A 24,904-nucleotide genomic window follows, 5' to 3' on the forward strand; every position below is an offset into this window, starting at 1 on the left:
CTTCCAGTAACTTAAAAGACTTGAAAACAGCATCTCCTTCTCCCAAATATGCCACCAGTAGCATGACCTTCCTATAAACATGGCTAACCCATCTAAGCCCAACAGTCCACCTTCATGTACAAAGCTCTTGAAGAAATCATTTGAGCAGTCCAACTTTAAGCCGACATAAGGGAAATTGAATAGATCTACTGAATTCCTTAGCAGCGTAATTGTTGGATATCAACACAAAACTAGGGGCGGGCAGAGAATTCTGCTCCACCAGCGGAGTGTGCGGAGAGTTGCCTACTCCGCACACGGCTGAGAACGCGAAGTATAGGGCAAAACTCCTACTCCGCAGCGGAGCGGAGTTAGCCAGCCCCCGGCCCGGTCCCTGCTTCCAAAACCTAGCCACGCCGGGGAGAGCCTCATGGCTTCTTCAAGCTTTCCTTGTGCTCCACCTCCGGCTTGGCCAGCCTTTCATGGAAGGCTGGCTTCCTGCCGCTCCTTGCCCTGGAGACAGCGGGGAGCTAGGCAGTCCTCCCGCTCTGCAGCAGCCCTGCCCTGGCTACTGACAGTAAACCCCAACACCCAGACCCTTGGGCTTCAGGGTGCTGACTCGGGCGGGTGTGCCTTCCACCGTCCCACAGCCAAGTGGCAGGAACCAGCAGGAACCAAGGAGGGTTAAGCCCAGGCCACGTCCTCTCCCTGCTGGCCTGTCCAGGGAGCCCATTTTCCTCGACTATTAAGCCCCCACGTAGTGGGGCAGGCCGGCCATGTGGTCACCCAGACCACAGGGCCATCTGGTCACCCAGCCCACAGGGCCATCTGGTTGCACAGCCCGCAGGGCCATCTGGGCACCACGCCCAAAGGGCCATCTGGTTGCACAGCCAGGCGACCAGATGGCCTAGGATGACCCATCGCCCTGATGGCCTAAGACAGTCGGACCCAGTCACCCTTGCAGACCGATGATGGCTAGGGTACCAGGCGCTCTGAGGCCGCTGCTCGGGAGCCTCCTTGCTCAACTTGAGTGGGAGCAGTGGGAAGGAGGCCCTGGTTAGCCCAAGCCATCTGGTCACTCTGCTGACCCGCAAGGGATGGTGGCAGCCATCCCCGCACCCCAGTGTGGCAGGGACGGGAGGGGTAGGCCCCCGTGTCGGTAGGCACATTGGGGAGGCAGCCTCCCGCATTACCCCCTCCGCGTCCCATTGGCCAGCCCGGCGGCAGATGGCCCCACCCCCGGGTGTGGTGGAGGAGGGTGTCCGTGGGCACCCACAGACAGAGAGACAAAAGCTTGGCTCAGAGGATGATTTTCAATAGATCACAGCTAGGTAGCTGCTCTGCTACTTACGAAACCCTGACCCAGAATCAGGTTGTCTACGAATGATTTAGCACTGGGTGCCCCATGAACATGCGGTGCACTAAGGGTGATGGAGGCGTCCACCCTCCGGACCCCAAGCGAGCGGCTCTACGCACCGGCCCCCCGAGAGAGGCCGGCTATCCCAGGCCAGCCGAGGCTCCACGGCACTGCGATATTGTTACGGTTTAGGTAAGATTCTGACTTAGAGGCGCTCAGTCATAATCCCACAGATGGTAGCTTTGCGCCATTGGCTCATCAGCCAAGCACATATACCAAATGTCTGAACCAGCGGTTTCTCTCATACTGAGCAGGATTACTATTACAAAAACACATCATCAGTAGGGCAAAACTAACCAGTCTCACGATGTTCAAAACCCAGCTCACATTCCTATTTTTGGGTGAACAATCCAACACCTGGTCAATTCTACTTCACAATGATAGGAAGAGCTGACATCGTAGGATCAAAAAGCGACATCGCTATGAACGCTTGGCCGCCACAAGCTAGCTATCCCTTTGGTAACTTTTCTGATACCTTCTGCTTGAAACCCAAAAAGTGAGAAGGATCGTGAGGCCCCGCTTTCATGGTCTGTATTCATACTGAAAATCAAGATCAAGCAAGCTTTTGCTCTTCTGCTCCACGGGTGGATTCTGTGCTCCCTGAGCTCGCCTTAGGACACCTGCGTTATCGCTCGACAGGTGTACTGCCCCGTCAAACTCCCCACCTGGCACTGTCCCCAGAGCGGGTCACGCCTGGCGGGTGCCGGATGCTTGGAGCCAGAAGCAAGAGTCCTATGGTGCTCGCCCCCCTCCTCACCGGGTTAGTGAAAAAACGATAAGAGTAGTGGTATTTCACTGGCGGCCAGAGGGCCTCCCACGTATTCTACACCTCTCATGTCTCTTCACAGTGCCAGACTATCAGACTAGAGTCAAGCTCAACGTGGCTTCTTCCCCCGCTGATTCTGCCATGCCCATTCCCTTGGCTGTGGTTTCGCTAGATAGTAGGTAGAGACAGTGGGAATCTTGTTCATCCATTCTTGCACATCACTAATTGGATGACGAGACATTTGGCTATTTCTGTACCAACTCGCAGTGGCTCATTCTGGGTTATTATGCTGCCACCCAGTGTCAAATCGGTTTTGCTTCCAACAATAAAACATTTGTTCACTCCGGAGTACAGCGACACTGTAAGCTGTCCTCACTGGAACTCGGATCACTTATACGCCAGAGATAGTACACCGTGCAGTACTATTCCAACAATATAAAATTGTCTACGAACAATCTTGTGAAATTAAGTATGACTAGCAGGACATCAATAATCAATGCAATATGTGGTGATTATTTGTATGTAATTATTTGAGGCCTATTCTTCATTCAAGACATTTCAATAATCATAATGTATACTTTTGTATCTAAATTATTATAAGCACACATCTATAAAAAATACACATCTAGGCTAATTCTCGTGTCAACTATAAACTATTATGTAACTGTTTAATCACATTTAAATATTAATGGATCAACATTTTGAAACAATATGTTTTATAAGAGTGACATGTGTGCTGTACGATAGTGTATATCTCAGCATTTAGTTTGAAATGTAATTGTCCATGAATACTTGGCACATTTTAAGAGTGTCTATTAAAGTAGTCAGGCAAACATTCTTCTTGAATGGGAACGTCATTTGCAGACCAAGATCAGCCAGAGCAACACCATTACATTGGGCCCAAATACCCCTACATCCAACAATTAAGCCATTAAATTTCACATTGTTTCAGTTGGTAAGATCTTTGATTTGCTGCGATAGATCCTGATAGTATTTAACTTTACTCTCGAACGCTAATTCAAGGGAATTCTGTGAGTTTTTATAACGAATTGAAACATCAATCACTACAGCAGTACCATTTTTGGTGAACACTACATCTGGTTTTCTTAGTTCACCTTGACCTTTTTTAACATGAGGTTCCCTGTATGTCATCCACCCACACATTTTTGCTCTATCAATGAGCAATCCCAACACTTTGCTGTGCCTTCTTATCCTTATGTCCTTGGTTTTAGGACATGCACCTGAAATATGTGAAATTGTTTCGCACACATCCTTGCATTATCTACAAATAGCAAATGTACGATTTCTTCCCCTAGTGATGGTTTCTATAGTATACAATCAATCAATCAATCAATCATAACACTTGTAAAGCACACTACTCAGCCGGCAGGGTCTCAAGGCGCTTGGGGAAGGGGTCCGCTATTGCTCGAACAGCCAGGTCTTGAGTTGTCTCCTGAAGGCGAGGTGGTCCTGGGTCAGCCGAATATGGATGGGGAGGGAGTTCCATGTCTTGGCCGCCATGTAGGAGACGGATCTGCCCCCGGCGGTGGCTCTTCGGATGCGTGGTATGGAGGCGAGGGCGAGGCTTGTAGAACGTAGCTGGTGGGTGGGCGTATAGAAGGTCAGGCGGTCGTTGAGGTACTTGGGGCCCAGGTCGTGGAGAGATTTGTGTGCGTGGGTGAGGAGCCTGAACGTGATCCTCTTGTTGACGGGGAGCCAGTGCAGGTCCTTCAGGTGGCCGGAGATGTGGCTGCGTCGGGGGATGTCCAGGATGAGTCGGGCGGAGGCGTTCTGGATGTGTTGGAGTCTTTTCTGTAGCTTGGCTGTGGTTCCGGCGTAGAGGGTGTTTCTGTAGTCCAGTCGGCTGGTGACGAGTGCCTGGGTGACCGTCTTCCTGGTTTCAGTCGGGATCCATCGGAAGATCTTGCGGAGCATGCGTAGGGTGTTGAAGCATGATGAGGAGACGGCGTTGACTTGTCTGGTCATCGAGAGGGAGGAGTCTGTTCTTCATCCACTCGGCGACGTCTTTCATCCCTTCGTGTAGGCTCGTTCTAGCCGTGGCGGGGTCTCTGGTGAGGGAGAGGATCAGTTGGGTGTCGTTGGCGTAGGAGATGATGTTGAGGTTGTGCTGGCGTGCGATGGCTGCAAGAGGTCTCATGTAGATGTTGAAGAGGGTGGGGCTGAGTGATGATCCCTGCGGTACGCCACAGATGACTTCGGTGGCCTTGGAGCGAAACGGGGGGAGGCGGACTCTCTGTGTTCTTCCGGTGAGGAACGAGATGATCCACTCCAGCACCTTCTCTTGGATACCGATGTTGCTGAGGCGTTGAACTAGGGTGCGGTGTCAGACAGTGTCGAACGCAGCAGAGAGGTCCAGGAGGATGAGGGCTGCTGTTTCCCAGTTGTCGAGCAGGGTTCTGATGTTGTCGGTGTTTGCGATGAGGGCTGTCTCGGTGCTGTGGTTGGCTCGGAAGCCAGACTGCGAGGGGTCGAGGGATCCGTTTGTCTCGAGGAAGGCTGCAAGCTGTCTGTTGACGGTCTTCTCGATGACTTTGGCAGGAAAAGGGAGGAGCGAGATGGGGCGCAAGTTCTTGAGGTCGGTGGGGTCAGCTGTTGGTTTTTTCAGTAGGGTGTTGAGCTCGGCGTGCTTCCAGCTCTCCAGGAAGGTGGCTGTGTCGAAGGAGGCATTGATGACGCCCCGGAGTTGGGGTGCGCGTGCGATGATGGAGTCGGCCTTGTTGAAGACGTGGTGGGGCAGGGGTCGGTCGCAGATCCGGAGTGGATGGTGTTCATCGTGCGGGCTGTGTCTTCGGTGGTCACCGCGGTCCAGGTGCGGAGGGTGGTGGTGGGGGGCGTTGGTTCGACGGTTGGGTGGTTGGATGGTGCGCCGAAGCTGTTGTGGATGTCGGCAATCTTGCGGTGGAAGAACGAGGCGAGAGAGTCACAGAGATCTTGTGAAGGAGTGATGTCGTTGTTGCCGGTGCTGGGGTTGGAGAACTCCTTGACGATGCTGAAGAGTTCCTTGCTGTCGTGGGCGTTGTTGTCCAGTCGTTCCTTCAGTGATTTCTTCTTGGTAGTGCGGATAAGCTGGTGGTGCTTGCGGGTGGCGTGTTTGAGGGCGGTCATGTTGTCTGTGGTCTGGTTGAGGAGCCAGGTTTTCTCGAGGGTGCAGCAGTTTTTCTTGGAGTCCTTGAGTTCGTCGGTGAACCAGGAGGCTTTCTTGCTTCTGGGTCTGCTGGTAGGGTTCTTTAGTGGCGTGAGGTCGTTGGCGCAGTCGGTCAGCCACTTCGTGAGGTTGCGTGCTGCTTCGTTGGGGTCCATTGTGCTGGCGGGTGAGTTCTGACTGAGGGAGGTGGTGAGCTGCTTGGTGGTGATCTTGCTCCTGCTCCTACAAGGTATCTGTTGCGGGTGGTGGTGGGTTGTGGTTCTTCTGAAGCTGAAGTGGATGCAGCTGTGGTCGGTCCAGTGAAGTCCGGTGGTGTGGCTGAATGTGATGTGCTTGCTGGATGAGAAGACTGGATCAAGCGTGTGGCCGGCGTAGTGGGTGGGGGTGATGACCAGTTGCTTGAGTCCGAGGTTCGCGAGGTTGTCCAGCAGGGCGGAGGTGTTGTGGTCCTTGTTGTTCTCCAGGTGGAAGTTGACGTCCCCTAGGAGGATGTAGTCAGCCGAGCGGAGGGGGTGCGGGCTGATGAAGTCCGTGATGTCTTCGCTGAATTGTGTACGTGGTCCCGGGCGTCTGTAGACGAGGGTGCCTCTGAGGGTCGTCTTTGGGTCGGTGTGTATCTGGAAGTGGAGGTGCTCGGCGGCGTCGAAGGTGTCGTTGGAGTCGGTTGTGATGTGGATGGTGTTCTTGTGTACGATGGCGATGCCTCCTCCGATCTGGTTGGCGCGGTCTCTCCGGGTGATCTTGTATCCGTCTGGGATGGCGATGGCAATGTCGGGTGCGGAGGAGGCGTTCATCCAGGTTTCTGTGAGGAAGGCGACGTCTGGTGAGGTAGTGTCGAGCAGGTTCCAAAGTTCGATGGCGTGTCTGTGTATGGAGCGGGTGTTGAGCAGGATGCACTTGAGGTGGCTGTTGTTGGAGCTCGGCTTGGTGGCTGTGGTGCAGGTCCGGATGCAGATGAACTTGCAGGCTTGGCAGGTGAAGGGTCCGTGAGTGCGTCTCGGGGTGGCTCGGTGGCAGGCTCTTGTTCGGTCGTGTTTGAGTGCGATGAGGGTGGCGGCGTCATAGGTCCGTCGTTTGGGCAGGCATCGTCGGGGGCCAGGGGTCCTGGTGCTGGGCGCGGTCCAGGCGCGGACAGGCTGCGCGTACGCATGCACTCTGCCATAAATGGAGAGTGGGGGGGGGTGAGGGAGGAGCAGCTGGGAGGCGGGAATGGGGTGGCGAGTGGGGGGAACGATGCAGTGATGCTAGAGGGAGCGGGGTGGGGCCGCGGGGGAGCAGCGGCAGGGAGCGGGTTGGGGCAGGGGAGAACTGGGCGACAAGGGGCAGCAAAAAACCAACACGAGGAGGAGCGCGAAAAAAACGTCAAAGAGACAATACAGATTACAATTTACAAAACGAAGCAGGCACAGAGGGAAAGTCAGAGGCAGGGGGCCAGAGAAAAAACGGCGATGAAACAATACTGAATACAGATAACAATTTACAAGCGAAGCAGGCACAGAGGGAAGTCAGGGGCAGGGGGCCAGACCTAACAGGGGCACAAGACTACTCCTGGCAGCGGCGGCGGCAGTGGGAGGAGAACGGCCACACTCGGGGTGGGCCACACGGCAGGAGGAGCGATCGGACTGACCAGGTCAGGTCAGGTCAGGTCACAGCTCCTTGCCCGTGAGCCTTGCCTAAAGTACTCTTGTGGGAGGGAGGAGCAGCTGGGAGGTGGGAGCGGGGTGGCGAGTGGGGGGAATGATGCGGTGATGCTAGAGGGAGCGGGGGAGGGTCCGCGGGGGAGCAGCGGCAGGGAGCGGGTGGGGCAGGGGAGAACTGGGCAACAAGGGGCAGCAAAAAACCAACACGAGGAGGAGTGCGTGTATTGATTTTCTTTAATTTTATTATGCTTGCTGAGCCAGAAACTTGAGGTTGGATTACTTGCTAAGTATTTTGTATCATCACCTTGGACAGGGAGATTTGCCCATTTCTCAAGTTCCTCTTTCTTCCAATCATATGTTACTACCAAATTTAATTCATAACGCAGAAATCTACTGTCTAAAATGGCGAGTGTGTGTGTTTTGATGATGCTATTAATTTTTTCATTGACTACTTCTCCTGCATACATGAATGAATGAGCTATGTACAGATCTGGAGCTTCCCTGAGATACAACAAACTATTGACTTTGGTTGGACCAATTGTCGTAAATAACTTTGGTATACTGAGGCCCCCAAAGGATCTTTTTAGGTCTCGCCTGTCGATGAGCATGCGCATCGAGCAAGCGAGACTATAGGGGCTCATCGACTCTTTTCTAACTTGCAAGGAATCGTGGCGATTCCTTGCAGTGCCCGTGACTTTTAAGGTCAATGCGCATGCGCATTAAGCTTATGCGCATGCGCATTGACCTTAAAAGTCACGGGCGCGTGCATGTCCGTCTTTGTTTACCCGCTCCTCCCCTCTCCGCCCCCGTTCCGCCCCCTCCCCTTCCCGCCGTGTCGCATTTCTCCTCCCCCCTCCCCTCTCTTCCCTCCGGCTTCTTTTTTTTTGTTTATTTTACTCGCACCTCTCCCCTCTCCGCCCCCGTTCCGCCCCCTCCCCTTCCCGCCGTGTCGCATTTCTCCTCCCCCCTCCCCTCTCTTCCCTCCGGCTTCTTTTTTTTTGTTTATTTTACCCGCCGTGTGACACAGATCCAGCATATACCCTTTCTAAAATACTAACCAGCTACCCCGTTCACTTGTTGTCCTAGGATCGAAGTACATCTCTGGTCTTTTTGCATGTCCCCTACATACATGCACAGGCCGCATGCTAAATCCTGAACTCACCAGCTATCAGCCTCCTCACCACGTCTTCTCTACTATGCTCCTTACGCCAAGGGAGCATCTTCACTACATGATGTCCTTCACAAGCATCCACACGTTGCAGCAACACTTTTCAGCTCTCCGCCCCCGTTCCGCCCCCTCCCCTTCCCGCCGTGTCGCATTTCTCCTCCCCCTCCCCTCTCTTCCCTCCGGCTTCTTTTTTTTTGTTTATTTTACTCGCACCTCTCCCCTCTCCGCCCCCGTTCCGCCCCCTCCCCTTCCCGCCATACATTTAAATATCATTGGGAACACGATAAGCAAAGGCGGCTTAGAGGTAAAAGTGATATTAACATCAGTTACGTTGCTCTGGGACGTGAGTTTTAAAGGCGGCTTGGAAATAAAGGTTAATGCTCACTGTGCGTTCTCGCTGCAATTAAGGTGCGAGTGGAGTTAAACTAACTCATTTGTTTAAAATACATTAACACAGCGGAGCTCGCAGAGACACTTGCTTAGGAGAGGGTGCTCAAGGACATAGATGTTAAAGGCGGCTTAGAACTAGAGTTTAATGCTGACTCGCCATATATATAAAGGTAACCTGTTTCATTAGGTTACATTTAAATATCTTTGGGAACATGATGAGCAAAGGCGGCTTAAAGCTAAGAGTGGATATTAGCATAAATTAAGCTGCCGAAAGACGTGAGCGTTGAAGGCGGCTTGAAAATAAAAGTTAGTGCTCGCTGTGCGTATTCGCTGCAATTAAGATGCCGTGCGTGGTACTTGGGAAGGCTGCCCATCTATGCACTATCACTGGGTTATTGAAGCTGTTCCTTCTGCAACCGCAAGCACATGCTATCTCGATACACAGTTGTATTTGCGTGCTCACCCCCCCACGCCCTCTTCACTGCTTGAACCGTCCTCCCAACCCCTCTCTCATAGGGATGAGGGATAAAAACCCTCAACACACACTTGCGCTGTTCTGTACAAAATATAATTATCCCAACAACCCCTCACCCTCAATCCCTCACCCTCAACCCCTCACCCACCCTCAACCCCTCACCCACCCTCAACCCCTCACCCTCAATCCCTCACCCACACTCACCCACACTCACCCACACTCACCCACACTCACCCTCACTCACCTTCACCCTCACTCACCTTCAACCCCTCACCCTCACTCACCCCCAACCCCTCAACCCCTCACCCTCATTCACCCTCACCCTCAACCCCTCACCCTCACTCACCCTCAACGCCTCACCCTCAATCACCCTCAACCCCTCACCCTCACCCACCTTCACTCACCCTCACCCTCACTCACCCTCACTCACACTCACCCTCACCCACCCTCAACCCCTCATCCTCACTCACCCTCAACCCCTCACCCTCACTCACCCTCAACCCCTCACCCTCACTCACCCCCCCTCACCCTCAACCCCTCACCCTCACTCACCCTCACTCACCCTCACCCACCCTCAACCCCTCACCCACCCTCAACCCCTCACCCTCAATCCCTCACCCACACTCACCCACACTCACCCACACTCACCCACACTCACCCTCACTCACCTTCACCCTCACTCACCTTCAACCCCTCACCCTCACTCACCCCCAACCCCTCACCCTCATTCACCCTCACCCTCACTCACCCTCAACCCCTCACCCTCACTCACCCTCAACCCCTCACCCTCAACCCCTCACCCTCAACCCCTCACCCTCAACCCCTCACCCTCAATCCCTCACCCTCACCCACACTCACCCACACTCACCCACACTCACCCACACTCACCCACACTCACCCACACACCCTCACTCACACTCACTCACCCACCCTCACACACCCTCGCTCACCCTCACCCTCATGCTAAAGATTTACAAAAAAAAACATTAACAATTCTAAAAGCACTAACTCTAATGCTGCGAGACCTATTGCATTTCTAATGCTTGTTGAATACAGGAGACCTTCACATATGTATGCAAGTAGGTGTAGGAAATGTTTGACATACTGTTGCATGGCGTTTTAGATTCCGAATGGATTTTCCAGATTCATGCCCTTATATAGATACAATTCATCTTGCCCCTATATAGGCATAGAAATCAAGCCCTTATTTAGGCATAGCCCATGCAACCCAAATACAGGCACGTCTACTTCCATCCGTTCACCAAACGTCACAACGATTTCATGGAAAACCAGCTTAAGCCGTTAGGGACTTACCCTTGCTTGAATATTGATTTCTCCACGAACTCAGTTAGTTTTACAATGAACATCTATTCCTTAGGGGTTCATTCATGACGTTCATATGCCCGACTTTACGTCAAATATGGCATTCCTAAACATCTTCAACTTATAATTATACCTTCACTTGCTATAGCAAAGCACGGTGGTCCGGAGCAGTTCGACGACCTACTTGCCCGACGCAGTTCTCTACAGCAAGTGCCGAAGGAAGCCGACTCTCCAGTTGACGCACTGATCATGAATCTGCCCTCTCTTGCCGAGACTCCATCTCCAGTGTTTTTGACTCCCCTTGCGGGGTGTTGGGAAGTCGAGTCACGAGACAGAAATACCAGACCTCCTTCATTCAGGTATGGAGCTGATAAGAACCTAAAGAAACCTTTGGTAGATTCTTGGCAAAAAACTAAACCTATGCTAAAGACTATACTTACTTCTTCCCTCGTACTAAACCTAGGTTAGGTGCATTGGGGTAGGCGTATTTTGTTATGTTATGTTATGTTAAAAGGTTTTTTACCGCGCACAGTCACCAATTGGTTTCATGGCGCTCAGAGACAAAGCAGGAAAAAAACAGAGGGGTTTATTGGTGAGCTAGCTGGAAAAGATGGGTTTTGAGGAGTTTACGAAAGCATATATAGTCTGGACACAGTCGAATAGTGGAGGGAAGGAAGTTCCAGGTAGAGGGGGCGAGGAAAGAAAAACAGGAGCCGCCATGTTTTTTCCGCTTAAACCTGGGAGTAGTCAAAAGGTTGTGAGCAGAGGATCGAAGATTCCTAGAGGGAATGTGGCGCTTAAGGCTGAGTGAGGTGAAAGCTGGAACAAGACCAATGAGTGACTTGAAGACAGTACATCCCAGTTTGAAAATGCAACGTGAGGCTACCGGGAGCCAGTGCAATCTCCTCAACAGGGGCGAGACATGTTGGTGCTTAGGCTGTTGAAAGACCAGTCTGGCCGCCTGATTTTGCACCAGCTGGAGCCGATGAAGATGGTAGGCAGAGATCCCGACATATAGGGAGTTGGCATAGTCGATACAGGAGGTGACAAGGGCCATGATGACAAGTATTAGAGCCTCTGTGGTGAGGAGCCTTCGAATTTTGCCAATTCTGCACAGATGGTAGAAGCATGCAGAAGTGACGGCGTTGATTTGAGGTCTCATAGACAAGTCACTAGAGATAATCACGCCGAGGCTCCTCACGGTATCGACTGGACAGGGAGGGGGGCCAAGAGATTGGGGCCAGAAACTGGAATCCCAAGGGTTGGAGGACTCTCCTGTCAATACCAGCTCCGACTTGCTGGGATTGAGCTTCAGCTGGCTGAAGTGCATCCACTCAGAGATGGTAAGCATAGTGGACTGAAAGTTGGTACGAGAGGCAGAAGAGGAGTCGATGGGGAAAATTAGCTGTAAGTCATCCGCATAGTTGAAGATGGTTACTGAAGTATGACGGAGGGAAGCTAGAAGAGGTTGCATATAAAGATTGAATAGAAGGGGCGAAAGAGCAGAACCCTGAGGGACACCACAGGAAAGTGAAGAGTAGGGAGCAGAAAAAGCGGATAGATGAACCGATTGAGAGTGTTGGTGTAAGAAGGAACTTATCCAAGTTAAGGCCAAGCCCTGGATGCCTGCATTTCTGACACGGTCAATCAAGATAGTGTGATCGACCGTGTCAAAAGCTGCAGACAGATCTAATAAGACAAGGGCCTGGGTGAGGTTCCTATCGGCACCTTGTCTCAGCGCATCCATCACAGCCACAATGACAGCTTTGGTGGAGTGGGCTGGTCTGAACCCGGCCTGCTGATCATCGAGAAAGGAGGATTTTTCAATGAATGCGCTGAGGCATCGGGTGACATAAGTCTCCAAAACTTTCCCCACATAGGGGAGGAGGGAGATAGGCCGATAAATGCTCAGAACAGATGGGTCAGCACCGGGCTTTTTAAGTATAGGCACAAAGACAGCTTGTTTGAAAGCATCAGGGACAGAGCCTGTAGCAAGAGAGTCATTAAGGAGAGCCAGGGGGGGACCTGGACAGGTCAAAAAGGCGGCTTTGAGAATTTGAGGGGGGCAGCAGTCATTTGGGGAGCCAGAGCTGACCGCGTGTAATAGGGAAGTGAATTCGGTCTGGGAGATGGGGGGAATTCAGACAAACAGCAGGGATTCATGGGAGGTAAGGAGTAGACACTGGAAGGAGAAGGGGAAGGAATATTGTTTTTGATGTTAGAGATTTTCTCAATAAAGAATGAATTGAGTGAATCGCATAGAACTTGTGAAGGTTGAGGTTAAACAGTGATATGGTCAGATAGAGAGAGTTCTCCTACGATCAAAAAGATGTCCTTGGTTTTGGAAGCAGAGCTGAGGATTTTCTGGGAAAAATAAGAGGTTTTAGCCGAAACGATGGATTTTTTATACAGTTTTAGAAGATCAATGTAAGTGATTTTTAGTAGGGGATCGTAGTTGCGCCTCCATCGACGCTCAGCTTGTCTAAGAGCTAATTTGTCTAGTTTGAGTTGGTCGGTATACCAGCGCTGCGCGTCGTGCGGGCGTTTGGTTTTAATGACTTTCATCGGGGCGACCACGTCGCTAGCCTGTGTCAGCCATTTATCAAGAACGGCTATTTTAGAAGCACCAGTTGAGTATTTTAGTCTGTGTTATTTATGTATGTATGTCTATATGGCTTAGAAACCATACAATGCTATTACAGTATTATTTCATAATACTATTCTCGCTGTACACATTATACTTTACTTTCTGTCCGACGATTGTAGCAGTTCACCTCTCTTGCATGAGAAAGAAGACTATTCAATAAACCTTTTATTGAAAACGCCAGTCTCTCTATTTCTCTGCAACTCTGCATAAACGAAGCATGCACGATTGACTCAGTGAAATACTTACCTATTGTTTCTACGACTCTGAAGATATTTTCCAGTCCTAGGGAAACAAAGTTGTCATGTTTATGCGGTTGTCAGAAACTAATCCCTCCTTGTGAATTCGGGAAAGTTTCTAGTGACCTCTGAGCTAGCTGGCACTCACAATTAAATTTAGTATATTAGATAGAGACCTACTGACCTAAGTCCTATGGCATATCTATAGGAGATATTATTCCAATGTGCAGAGCCTATTGGGAATATAGGACCTACACTACATGGTGCCCAACGTTTGGTAAGACACTAATTTAACGCTAGATACTAAAGTAACTCAGTCGTGCTTTTCTCAGAGACCCCTTTTCTGTAAATACTCCATTAGACGTCTGGAGTGGGTAAAGGGATAATATCCGCCATAGCTGAGTAGGACGAAAATCCTATGTATTAGCTTTTTGGTTTGTTCAACGTTGAAGGATACAGTGTTCCAAAATATTTTGCACCTTATCTTTGTTTCCTTAAAACTTGCTTTGCAAACTTTCAGTCAACAAAAATGTCGAATAACTGCAACAACACCGAGAAGGGTGGAGCTGTGGCTGATCCAGCCGATGCAGCTCTTAACATTTCAGGTTTCCAAGAAACCGACGAGGATGCTATAAACATACCTCTAAATTTCAGGAAAACCATCACTATAAAACTTAGAAAAAATGGCCTATCAGCAAGAGGTGGTAGGGCAGTTTTTGTAATGGAGGTACATGAATATCATCAGACAGAGGTATTCTATTCATGGATAATCTGCCCTGAAGCAGATCCAAGAACACATGTGTTTCACTTCTACAAAGAAGATGAACCACCAACGGAATACATTCCTTTGGAGGCTATTGAAATTTCACTAACTTACCAGGAGCATGCACTCCGCTTTAAAGGCGCCCTAAAACATAGAAATCACATTACCAGGCTCGGTCCACTAGGTAGATCAGGAGCAACATGGCCGGCGTTAGCCGGCTATACACCAGATCCTGAAATTAATGAAATGACAGATGTGGAACTACGAGCTCAACTCAAAGAGCTAATCAGAATCTACAGACAATTGGTTCAATATGTCATGCAGACTCTTACAGTCCAACCAGCAATAATGATTCCACAGCATCCCCCCACCAGGGGAACACAAATAAAATTACACCATAGACTCTACATTCGGTCGTTGGTAAATTACCTGCAAAACGGGAACAAATTCTATTCTGGATAGCTCAAAAAATTACTCAAATCGAGGCAGTATTTCCTAATACTACCCCTTATGAGAAACACAGAATTCTAACAATCTGTTTACCAATGGGGATCGCAGCACATCTAGAGGACTGCTACACTTGGGGTACAGTCTTTGCTGCAATTTACACTAAAATACATGGTGTTCCATCTATGGCGGTAATACCAGATGTCCTGAAACAAATTCAAAATGAATACGGGGCAGAGCCTGCTTTAAATCTAGGCATGAAATTACTGAAAGATCTCAAACAGGTCTCAACAATAATATTAGCTAATATTAAAGGTGAAGCAGCATCTGTGGTGATTCACCAAAAGTTAAGGGAATTTGATGTAACTGAGCAACCACAAGAACTGGCCAGAATAATTGAAAAATCCTGTGAAGAATTAGGCAGAGACAGTTTTGGTGGGAAATCAATTAAACCCCAACTGTTAGAAAGTCCTGAAAAGGTCTTCACTAAAAACACTCCCACTCCTATTAAGAAGAAGTGGGAAAACAAAAAACAAACTTCTAAAGAGAAGCTTTCTCAATTCTAAGGTTGTTCTCCTCAAAAGGAGCCCTCTGAAAGGAGGTACAACCTCAGAAATAAGGATAATTTGAGAAAACCTGATAGATATCAAGACACTGATACACGTTCCTCTCGTACCTTTCAGACTTCATCACAGAAATCCGAAAGAAGAGGACGGTCAGAAAACAAGGAAGAACGTGTGAAGTCCAAAGACAATCAGCACATTCAGAAAAACAAGAAACCTCAATTCACCAAAAAGAAAGTAGCAGGTCTAAAAATCAGACATGGTGAGGATCTTGAGGACACAGCTCAAGAACGGGGAATGGGCTCAGACAATGTTGGACAGCGCAGCAGAAGTCACCATAGCTCGCAAGAACTTGAAGGATCAATTGGAGACAGTGGACTTGAATTAGTTCATTCAAGTTGAAACTGCAGATATCAAGGTTAGTTGTCCACATAAGTTATATGAAATAACACTCCGGACGGAGGGGGACATACCAAGAAAAGTGAGAGCACTCTTTTGGGAGCGACTTTCTAAGGGATATGACATTCTTCTCGCTGAAGAAGACTGGCCACCAGAATTTGTCAGGGAGTGCCCACATGGCGAATACATCATTATGCCATCCTTCTCCAACCACATTCCAATTAATTTAAAATATACTTATGCCAGGAAATGGGAAGTGGCCCGGGCTCCTGCATTATATAAAAATCATGTAGGATGGGATGAGGATTCTCCTCACCATAAAATCCAGTTAAAAAATCAACAAACTGCACAAAGGCAGTACCCAGTTAAGCAAAAAGCTAAAAACAGGTCAGGGTGATATTAGATCAACTTGAATACCAAGGGGTGAATGAAACATGCACCTCATCAATAAACAATCCTTTGTTTCCTGTCTCCAAACTAGACAATACGTATCGTCTAGTATTGGATTACAGACATCTAAACTCTTGTTGCAAAACTTTTGCAGTACAAAATGCACACAGTGCATCATTAATGAATAACATTATGCGTAAAAAGTATGAACCCACATTAGATATTTCTAACAGTTTCTTCCGTCAAAACTTGCACCAGAAATTAGGTATTTGACCACTTTCTCAGCACAGCATCAATTCTTTTGTCTCCCTCAGGGATTCAAGAATAGTCCAGGATTATTTTCAGCGAGAGTATCAGAGTTACTACAAACATATGATGAAGAAGCCTTATCATATGTTGATGACATCTATCTAACAGATGATGACTTGGATAGGCACTTGAAGAGGGTGAATACACTTATATTGGGTTTCGCCTCTGAAGGGTACAAATTCAATTTTAAAAAATCTAGAATTGCCCATTTAAACATCCTCTTTCTCGGATATGAACTTTCAAGTGATGGGAAAAGCCTGGCAGCAAACTATTTAGAAAAGTGTGCGCTGCTCCAACCTCCAAAAACACTGAAAAACTTACAGTCAATTCTCGGTTTTCTAAATTACGGAAGAACATATATTCTAAACTACGCAGAAAGGGTTAAGCCTTTCTACGAATTAATCAAACCTGATTTCAAAACAGTAAATTGGACACAAAATCACACAGAAATTTTGCCTTCATTGCAAACAGACATGTTAGCAACAAAACATTTGCAAACACGTGTAAACGTGCGCAACTTTGTGATCCGAATCATTCCAGGAAAATTCGGATTCATGTAATTAACTTTTAACAAAGGTGAAAAAGTACCAAAAGCTTACAAATCACATTTGTACACACAGTCAGAAATGAAGTTCACTTCAACAGAAAAAAATCTGACAGCAGTTCAAACTGCAGTAGTAAAAGAGAGAGCCCTCGCACAGCGTAAGCGCATTATGGTCATTACACCTGTACCTGCTTAGAAGCGGTGACGAAAGCGAGCATTCCAAATGCTAAAGCTTTACATCCGAGATGGATACAATGGGTTAATTCTCTTGCAGGAACAGATGTTGAATACGTTTTTGATCCATATTTGAAGACACAAGCATATCTACAATATGAACAAGAATGTCCTCTGCCTACTGGAATTCTGCCTCTAGAGCAGTATGAATGTATAATTTATACTGACGGATCAGCTCAACCCGCTAAGGGGGGTAAACAAGCCTTTAGTGCGGAGTGCGCGATTGTTAAATGTCATTGGCACGATGGCAAATTCCAACCAGTGGTCACTAAAACACAATCTCTAGGAGATTGTACAGCTCAGCGAGCTGAACCACAAGCATTCAAGATGGCACTTGAGAATACGGATCTTGAATTCCCCACACTCATAGTGTGCGATTCCTATTATTGTGTTCAATCTTACAATGAATACTTGCAAAACTGGATTCAAAACTGTTACAAAGATGTAAAAGGTGACAAAATAAAGCATAAATTGCTTTGGGAACAAGTAGTTCAGTTACAACAGGGACTACAAAACACTCACGTGATACATATGCTGAGTCATCAACGTGATGGTGTTCACGTTGCAGGGAATTCATTGGCTGATGAAGCCGCGAAGGCAGCAGTGCAAACTGCTTCCATAGCTGCAATCACTCATTCATAAACAAAAATAGACAGCAAAATAATGCTAGCTGTCAATGCCACAAACAAAGGAAGGGGTGCAGAGTTACCTAAAAAGTTTCCCCTCAAATACTCATATATTTTTGATGCAAACTCCGTTCCTTTTGCTCGAATCCCTGGAGTGGGGGACAGGGTAATTCCAAACAGGACACGTAGAGTAGCTTTGATACACAAAGCACATTTGGGAGAGGGTCTGATACATCAGGGGATCTCTAAGTCTATACTAGAGTTAAAAGAGATGTACTGGTGGCCAGGAATGAATGCACACATTCACACATTTGTAATTAACTGCAATGACTGCAATAGAGATCGCAGCACAGAAAACCTGCGCCAGAAACCTGACTATAGCATAACCAGCCCAGTACAGACACCCTTTTTATACAGTATTAGACTATCTACACGCAGACCTCCCTATGGACAACTGCAATTCCACAAATATTAAGACAAGGTTCATGTGGATGTGGCCTCAGCGCTTGGCTGATGCTCGAACTGTTATAAAAGATTTGCGAGTCTTTATCTGCACATACGCAGTCGGCACGCTACATTCTGACCAGGGTCCTGCGTTTAGCTCTCAAGCTTACAAGGAGTTCATGGCCAAACTGGGCGTTGCATTGCAGTACTCTAGTCCATTCCATCCTGTTGGAAACTCAGTAGTGGAGAGAAAAAACCGGGACATAAAGCAATCTATAACAGTTAGAGTATTAGGATCGGGTGACGGGTTGGTCAAACATCTAATAAGTGTCCAACGTAGTCTTATCAATCTGCCAAGAAGATCTCTAGGGGGTATCACTCCATATGAAGTCCTTTTTGGGGCCAGAATGTTAGTATCAGATCTCGATTGTCAGACTTCAGTGGTAGACCAAAACCCTTTGATGTCAAAGACCGTTTGGCTGTTTTACAGGACTTAAATGAAATAAGAACGAAACAAAGTAACGTGTTCCTGAAGCCAACTACCACTGAAGAGAAACCGACCGTCCCAGCAAGGCCTGTCTGGATTCCTAAGCTTGGGGTTCTAGTCAGAGAAAAGATCGCGGACAAGAAGGAATTTGGGCCTTCTTACAGACAACCAGTACCTGTCCTAGCAATCCACAGATCGAGAACAGTATTACTGCCGCCCCTTGCTGGTAAAAAGGAGAACAGGTTTGTGTCCATCGAGCTGGTCAAACCACATCATGTGGCCGATCATAAGTAGTAGGCCAAGTAGACTCCAACCAAGTAGCAAACGTCCTAATCTGGCTTCTATCCAAGAGGTTCAAACTGAGACACTCATCACCTTTGAAGGATCTGCAGTGCGAAAAGAACGACTATGCAACAAAGCTATGGAACTTGTACCTCTTGAGACCCAAATAACAGTTCGTCAAGAAACACCTGTCTACAACGAAGTAGCATCAGACTACACAAATTTATCAAGTGATCAAGTGATTCCAGCGATTTCAACTAATCCTGATGCAATCCCAACAATTGACAGAACTGCCTCTGGCTATTTCATTACCTTTGATACGTTTTCCGAGGATCCCCGCGAACCTGAAACGACGCCAGTAAAAAGAACTTTGAAAGAACAAGCAACAGACCTTTTTCATCACTTGGAAAAGACTTACCTGGTTTCACCATGGATTGAACTTTGGCTTGTGTTGGGTCTACTTTTTCTTCTAATTTGGTTGACTCTGGTGATAACTTTGGGAATACTAATAAATGAAAGATATGTAAAAAAGGACACATCAAGTAAGAAAAGCAACTTACTACTCAAGCCACACAACTCATCCCATTGTGAGTAAAGAGACTTGCCATCAGTGAACATCACAGCTGTTCCAATACCAGGTGGTATAGCTTGGGACAGAACTGTTTATGACATTTTTTGCCCTGCGGAGCTGTTGAAGATTCCACACCAGTTCAAGATTTCCTTAAATGACTTTGTTTCATCTCGTACCTCTTCTGATGATTGGGACTTCGAGACTGTTAATAATATGATGTCAGACTTAGAAATGTCAGCTGTATTTACAAATCATGAATACTTAGAAGGTTCATCAGATAATGAACAAATGTGTTGTTATAATCACTGTGGTCATCATTTCTTGCACAAATCTGCAACCCTTAAAAATGTATTGATGTATAACCAATGGGAACATTGTCCTACGCCATAAAGGGTATCTCAAAAACATTTTTGGGAAAAGTTCCATACTTTACAGGTTTTAATGTTTCCAATCCAGAATCTTTTTACTTTAAAAATGTTAATAAGACAGGAATGAAAAGTATGTTGACAAATACCAAGCAAATTTATTCTGCAGCCTTTTATGCTCAGCTGTGTTCACTAGGTTTCGACTTTTGGAAAGACAACATTGAGACAACAACTGTCTGGGTCATAAAAGATTGGCAAGTGCAGGGGATAGAAGCTTTATTTAGAGCCTGCATCATCCCAGAGCAAATTATATTTTTGAATGACACTGTCCAAAAGACATCTTGTCATGGGTTAGCCAAGATAAAATACCTAAATAATCCGTCCATACCTAGACCTACACCTGTTAGGGGTAACACTACAGAGGGGGAGGTCGGCATACATACTATTTTGCATCACAACAGAACAGATCCAGATTGAAAAGAATGGTGAATCTGGCCCACAGACACAAACAACTGTCAAGATAGATTCCTGAACAAAACACAGGGTTTCAAATTCACTAAGCCAGATCCAAGATATATTCAGAGACAGCATCCAGGAATATTAACAACATACAGTGTAGAGAAACTGTACCTTGAATGGCTGCATAGGTCTACACTTAAGGATGTTAAACAGCACTTATCTTTACTTAAAGATGGCGCTGATCTTAGGGAATTCTTGCTAGGACCAAGAAAACTATGTCATGAACGTTTTATACATGCTGGTATCCATGCTGCTTATATTGAAGCATGGAAGATTACGCAAGCAGAGACTGCAGAAAGAATATGAGAAATTGATCGTATTAACTTAGAGAAAACTCTCTCTGTAGTTGAAAATAGCATAATGACTCCATCGTCCAGGATATATTCTTTGGACAGCATAGTATCCTCTGCCATAGACATCATGGAACCGGACTTGGTCAAGTTGCAACATGGTTAGTCGCAATTACGTTCTATCATGCTATTAGGCTGGACGTTAAAAAACCTTTGTTCAGGCTATGTGCCTTGTAGTTTAATCAATACTACGTCACTGTTTTCATAATGCAATCTCACTGATAAACAGATCAAATTGGCACAAAGAGGAGCAGACTATTCGGTGCTGAGCGTTGAAAAACTGGAAAGATTGCCATTAACTGTCGCTGAAAAACCAGCCACAGAATGGATTATACATGGAACAATCACTCTGCATGTTACAATTTTCCATTTTCAGTATTGCCTAAAACATATGCAAGCAGGCACATATGAAAGGTTGGGTAAAGAATACATCAAGACATCCTGGGAATTACCATACACACACAGATGTTGGAGTGGGGGAAAAGAACTGTTTCTTAGTGGTAAAAACTGTGAAAATGCACTAAGCGGTTCTCTCCTTTGTCAGGGTATTAATTTACATGAGGCCAGCGATGGTTCCTCTAACAACTTATCCTGCCACCTGCAAGGTTCTCCAGCAGGGGTGATTGATCCACCTTTTGGACAACTTTCAAATGGAAGTTACATTATGTTGAACGATCATAGCTGCTGTAGCATGTTGCCAGGTTTACCCTATCTATTAACTGTGTCACCAGGGTCACTTTCTGTATGCAAGTATTGTTTCCAAAAACCAAGACAGATCGGGAGTCACCGTTATGGCCTTCACTGAACGTCTCTGTTGTAAAGAAGATCCAGAGACCCAGTGAAGGTGAAACAGGTCTGTTTATTAACCATCCACTCTCCTCACTGGAGAGTGTCTCAACATTCCAAGGCAAGCTTCAGGGTGGAGCATACCATCAGGGTCATAGGGAAAGGGGTGGGGGGACATACCATTAGAGAAGATTAATCACAACACATCTCCTTCCTATGGGGTGATACAGAGAGGGAACAGAGATTCCCCATGGGACTAAGGAGGTACATAAGCTTCATAAAGAGGAGAAGAATAAAACAGAACTTTACTCATGTACAAGTACAATTTTGTCAAAACTCCACCATTGGCCATTCTCAAGTTGAACCACACTCTTGAGCACTTTAACAACTCTACAAGGCATGTAGTATTTACTCTGGGTTGCTCCCACTTTGGTGTTCTTCTTCACTTGCGCTTTATCACCTACCTCCCACTTAGCATCTTTCACCCCGTGCTTATTGTCATACAACCATTTGTACTTATTTTGGTGGATTAGGACTCTCTCTGCACTTGCCTCCTGGTCCACCACCCTGGGTTCGCCCCCACTCAACCAACCAGGATTCAGCTTGGTGCAGGGTTCACGCCCACGCAGTGCTACAAAGGGTGAGATGCCGGTGACCGCATTGGGGGAGGTGTGATATGCCCACAAGCACCTTCTAAGGGACGCCTCTATGTCATGCCCGTTGGTTGCCGCCAATTGGATGTGTTCCTTTATAATTCGGTTAGCTCGTTCGACTAACCCGTTGGCTTTGGGGCAGTATAAGGCAGTGGTTTCATGTTTGATGTTCAAACTCTGGAGAAACGTGTGCATCTCTTCCAAGCAAAATTGCACTCCGTTATCTGTTACTAAAGACACTGGAATGCCTTCTTCCGCAAATATTCCATCCAAAAACTCAATTACAACTTTTGTGGTGACAGAGTGGACAAACTTCTGTTTGATCCAATGGGTTGTGTAATCAATTAACACTATCATGAATCTTCTCTTCTCTCCTAGTTCTCGCATAGGCCCGATAATGTCCATGGCCAGCTTGCTCCATGGTCTGACGGGTACTTCCACTGGAGATAACGGTGCTTTTTGTATAGATTTGGACTTGTCACTTTTGGCGCACGCCCCACAATCCTTTACAGTTTGTTCTACCATGGCATCCATCTTTGGGAACCAGAAGCTGGTCCGGACTCTGGCTTTAGTAAGGCTGCGCCCTAGGTGACCTTCGTGTGCCAAGTCGATGACCTTCTTCCTGAGGCCTTTGGGAGGAATCACTCTGTGATTACGGTATAATCTGCCTTTTATGAAACTCAGCTCATTTCTCACTTCCCAAAACTCTTCAATGCTAGCTTCAAGTTCACTCTTTTTCTTTGGCCATCCGTTTTCCATGTACTTCTTAAGTTCATCTATTTCTTTGTCAACATTAGTCTCTTTTTTCCATTCCTCTTCCGTGATAGCAGGTGTTTCTGTCATTAGAATAGGACTGTCCAGGGCTTCTTCTTTTTCTCCCAACTCCGGTAGAGGTGACCTTGACAGGAAGTCCGCGATCTTATTTTCTTTTCCTGGCACGTATTCCACTTGGAAATTATAGTGTTCCAGCCCTAAGATCCACCTGCTGATGCGAGGAGTACAATTCTCTAATCCCTTCACGGTGAAAATGAAGGTGAGGGGCTTATGGTCGGTACGGATGGAGAACCTCAAACCCCACAAGAAGAATTTGAAATGTCTGACAGCCCAGAAACAAGCCAGGGCTTCCCTTTCAATGACGGAGTAGTTCCGTTCAGGGTTAGTTAGACTCCGGGATGCAAACGCAATGATTCTCTCTTCTTTTCCATCTTTTTGAATGAGTGTTGCACCTAAGCCCTTGTTAGAAGCATCCGTTGTAAGAATGGTTTTCTTAGATGCATCAAAAGTTCCTAATGCTAGGGAGGTTACCAATTCCTCTTTAAGTGACTTGACCACAGCGTCATGCTCCTTGTTCCATTGGAAATCCTTGTTTTTCTTCATCAATTCCCTCATTGGCTCACACTTGGCGGCAAAATTGTCCACATATTTTGACATATACTCTAAGAGTCCTAAGAAGGACCTTAGTTCCTCTTTGTTCTTGGGACTGGGTGCTTCCATCACAGCTTGGATTAAACTGCTTTTCGGTCTGAATCCTTCTTCAGTGATCTTGTGGCCTAGGTACTCCACCTCCCTCACTTTTATTCTGCATTTCTCCTTCTTCACAGTCAGCCCAGCCTCCATAAGTCTACTGAATACCTGTCTTGCGACTTCGTCATGTTCATCTTCGGTTTGTCCATACACGAGGATGTCGTCCTGGAAGCACATGGTGTTCCTTATTCCTTCCAATGTCTTCTGCATTGCTTTTTGGAAGATGGCTGCTGCAGACGCAAGGCCGAAAGGCATACGTTTGAACATGAATGCCCCCACTGGGGTGATGAACGCCATGAGGGGCCTTGAGTCGGGATGGAGTTCGATTTGGTGATAAGCCATTGAGAGGTCGATCACACTAAAATATTTTGCGGGCCCATGGTACTCAACATCTCGTTGATTATCGGCAAGGGATGTCGCTCCACCCATATATTGTCGTTGAGACTGCGCAAGTCCACACAGAGACGAATTCCCTCCCCACTGGCCTTGGCTGCTATGACAATCGGGGCCAACCATTCAGTACAGGTCACAGGTTGGATTATGTCCAAATCACAAAGTTTGCGCAACTCCTCTTCCAGTGGTATTTTCATCTTTAGGGGTACAGGGCGTAGTCTGTGAACAACTGGTCTAGCATTATGTTTCAATTTGATTCTATGTTGGAACATGTGTAAACAACCTAGTTCATCCCTGAATAGTTGTCCAAATTCATCACAAATGTTACTTCCCCCCTTGGACCTGTCAGTGAGTAAAACCTGCTCCTCACTATTTGGATCTAGGATGATCCCCAGCTCTTTTTGTTGGACCCATCCCAGCAAATTGGATCCTGATTCGACTACATACTCAGGACCATAGGTTTCCCTGTCTTTAAAACGCAAATGAACATTTTTCATGCCCACTAACGGTATTTTTCCCTTGTTGTACCCTGTAGGAGAAATGTCAGGCATTTTTAACTGTTTCAAATCACAATTTCTCATGGACACAAAATCATCTTGGTTGAGTAATGTGTATGGTGAGCATGAATCAGCATACATTTCTACACATTGGCCATCAAGAAAAACATCACATTTAGGGTAAATTGCGTTTATAGTACCATCAATATCTTTTACCTGCAATATTATTTTCCCACTTCTAGGTTCTATGCACTTAACTTCTCTGGCTGCGTTTTTCTCCATTCCTCTACCATCTATTCTGGCTTGTTGTTCACTATCTCTGCATACTCTGGCGAAATGCCCTCTTCTATTACATTTTTTGCACATAACAAATCTGGCATGGCACTGGTAAAAAGTTGCGAAATGGTTGTTGCTGCCGCACCTGTAACACTTGGGACCATTCTCCTTAGGATCTCGTCTCCCACTGTAATTTTCTTTGGACCTGACTTTACATACTTCATTACCATCATCTTCCTCCTTTATAAAAGCAACTTCCTCCCCATTGTTCTTCATCT

At 47.0% G+C, this 24,904-nt stretch overlaps 1 pseudogene; it reads right to left on the reverse strand.

Moving 5' to 3' along the window:
- Positions 1-1,264: 1,264 nt before the first annotated feature.
- LOC147731742 (28S ribosomal RNA) lies at positions 1,265-2,298 on the reverse strand (annotated as a pseudogene).
- Positions 2,299-24,904: the final 22,606 nt, after the last annotated feature.

The sequence above is a fragment of the Lissotriton vulgaris genome, chromosome 2_1 (genome assembly GCF_964263255.1).
Source record: "Lissotriton vulgaris chromosome 2_1, aLisVul1.2, whole genome shotgun sequence".
NCBI lineage: Eukaryota > Metazoa > Chordata > Amphibia > Caudata > Salamandridae > Lissotriton > Lissotriton vulgaris.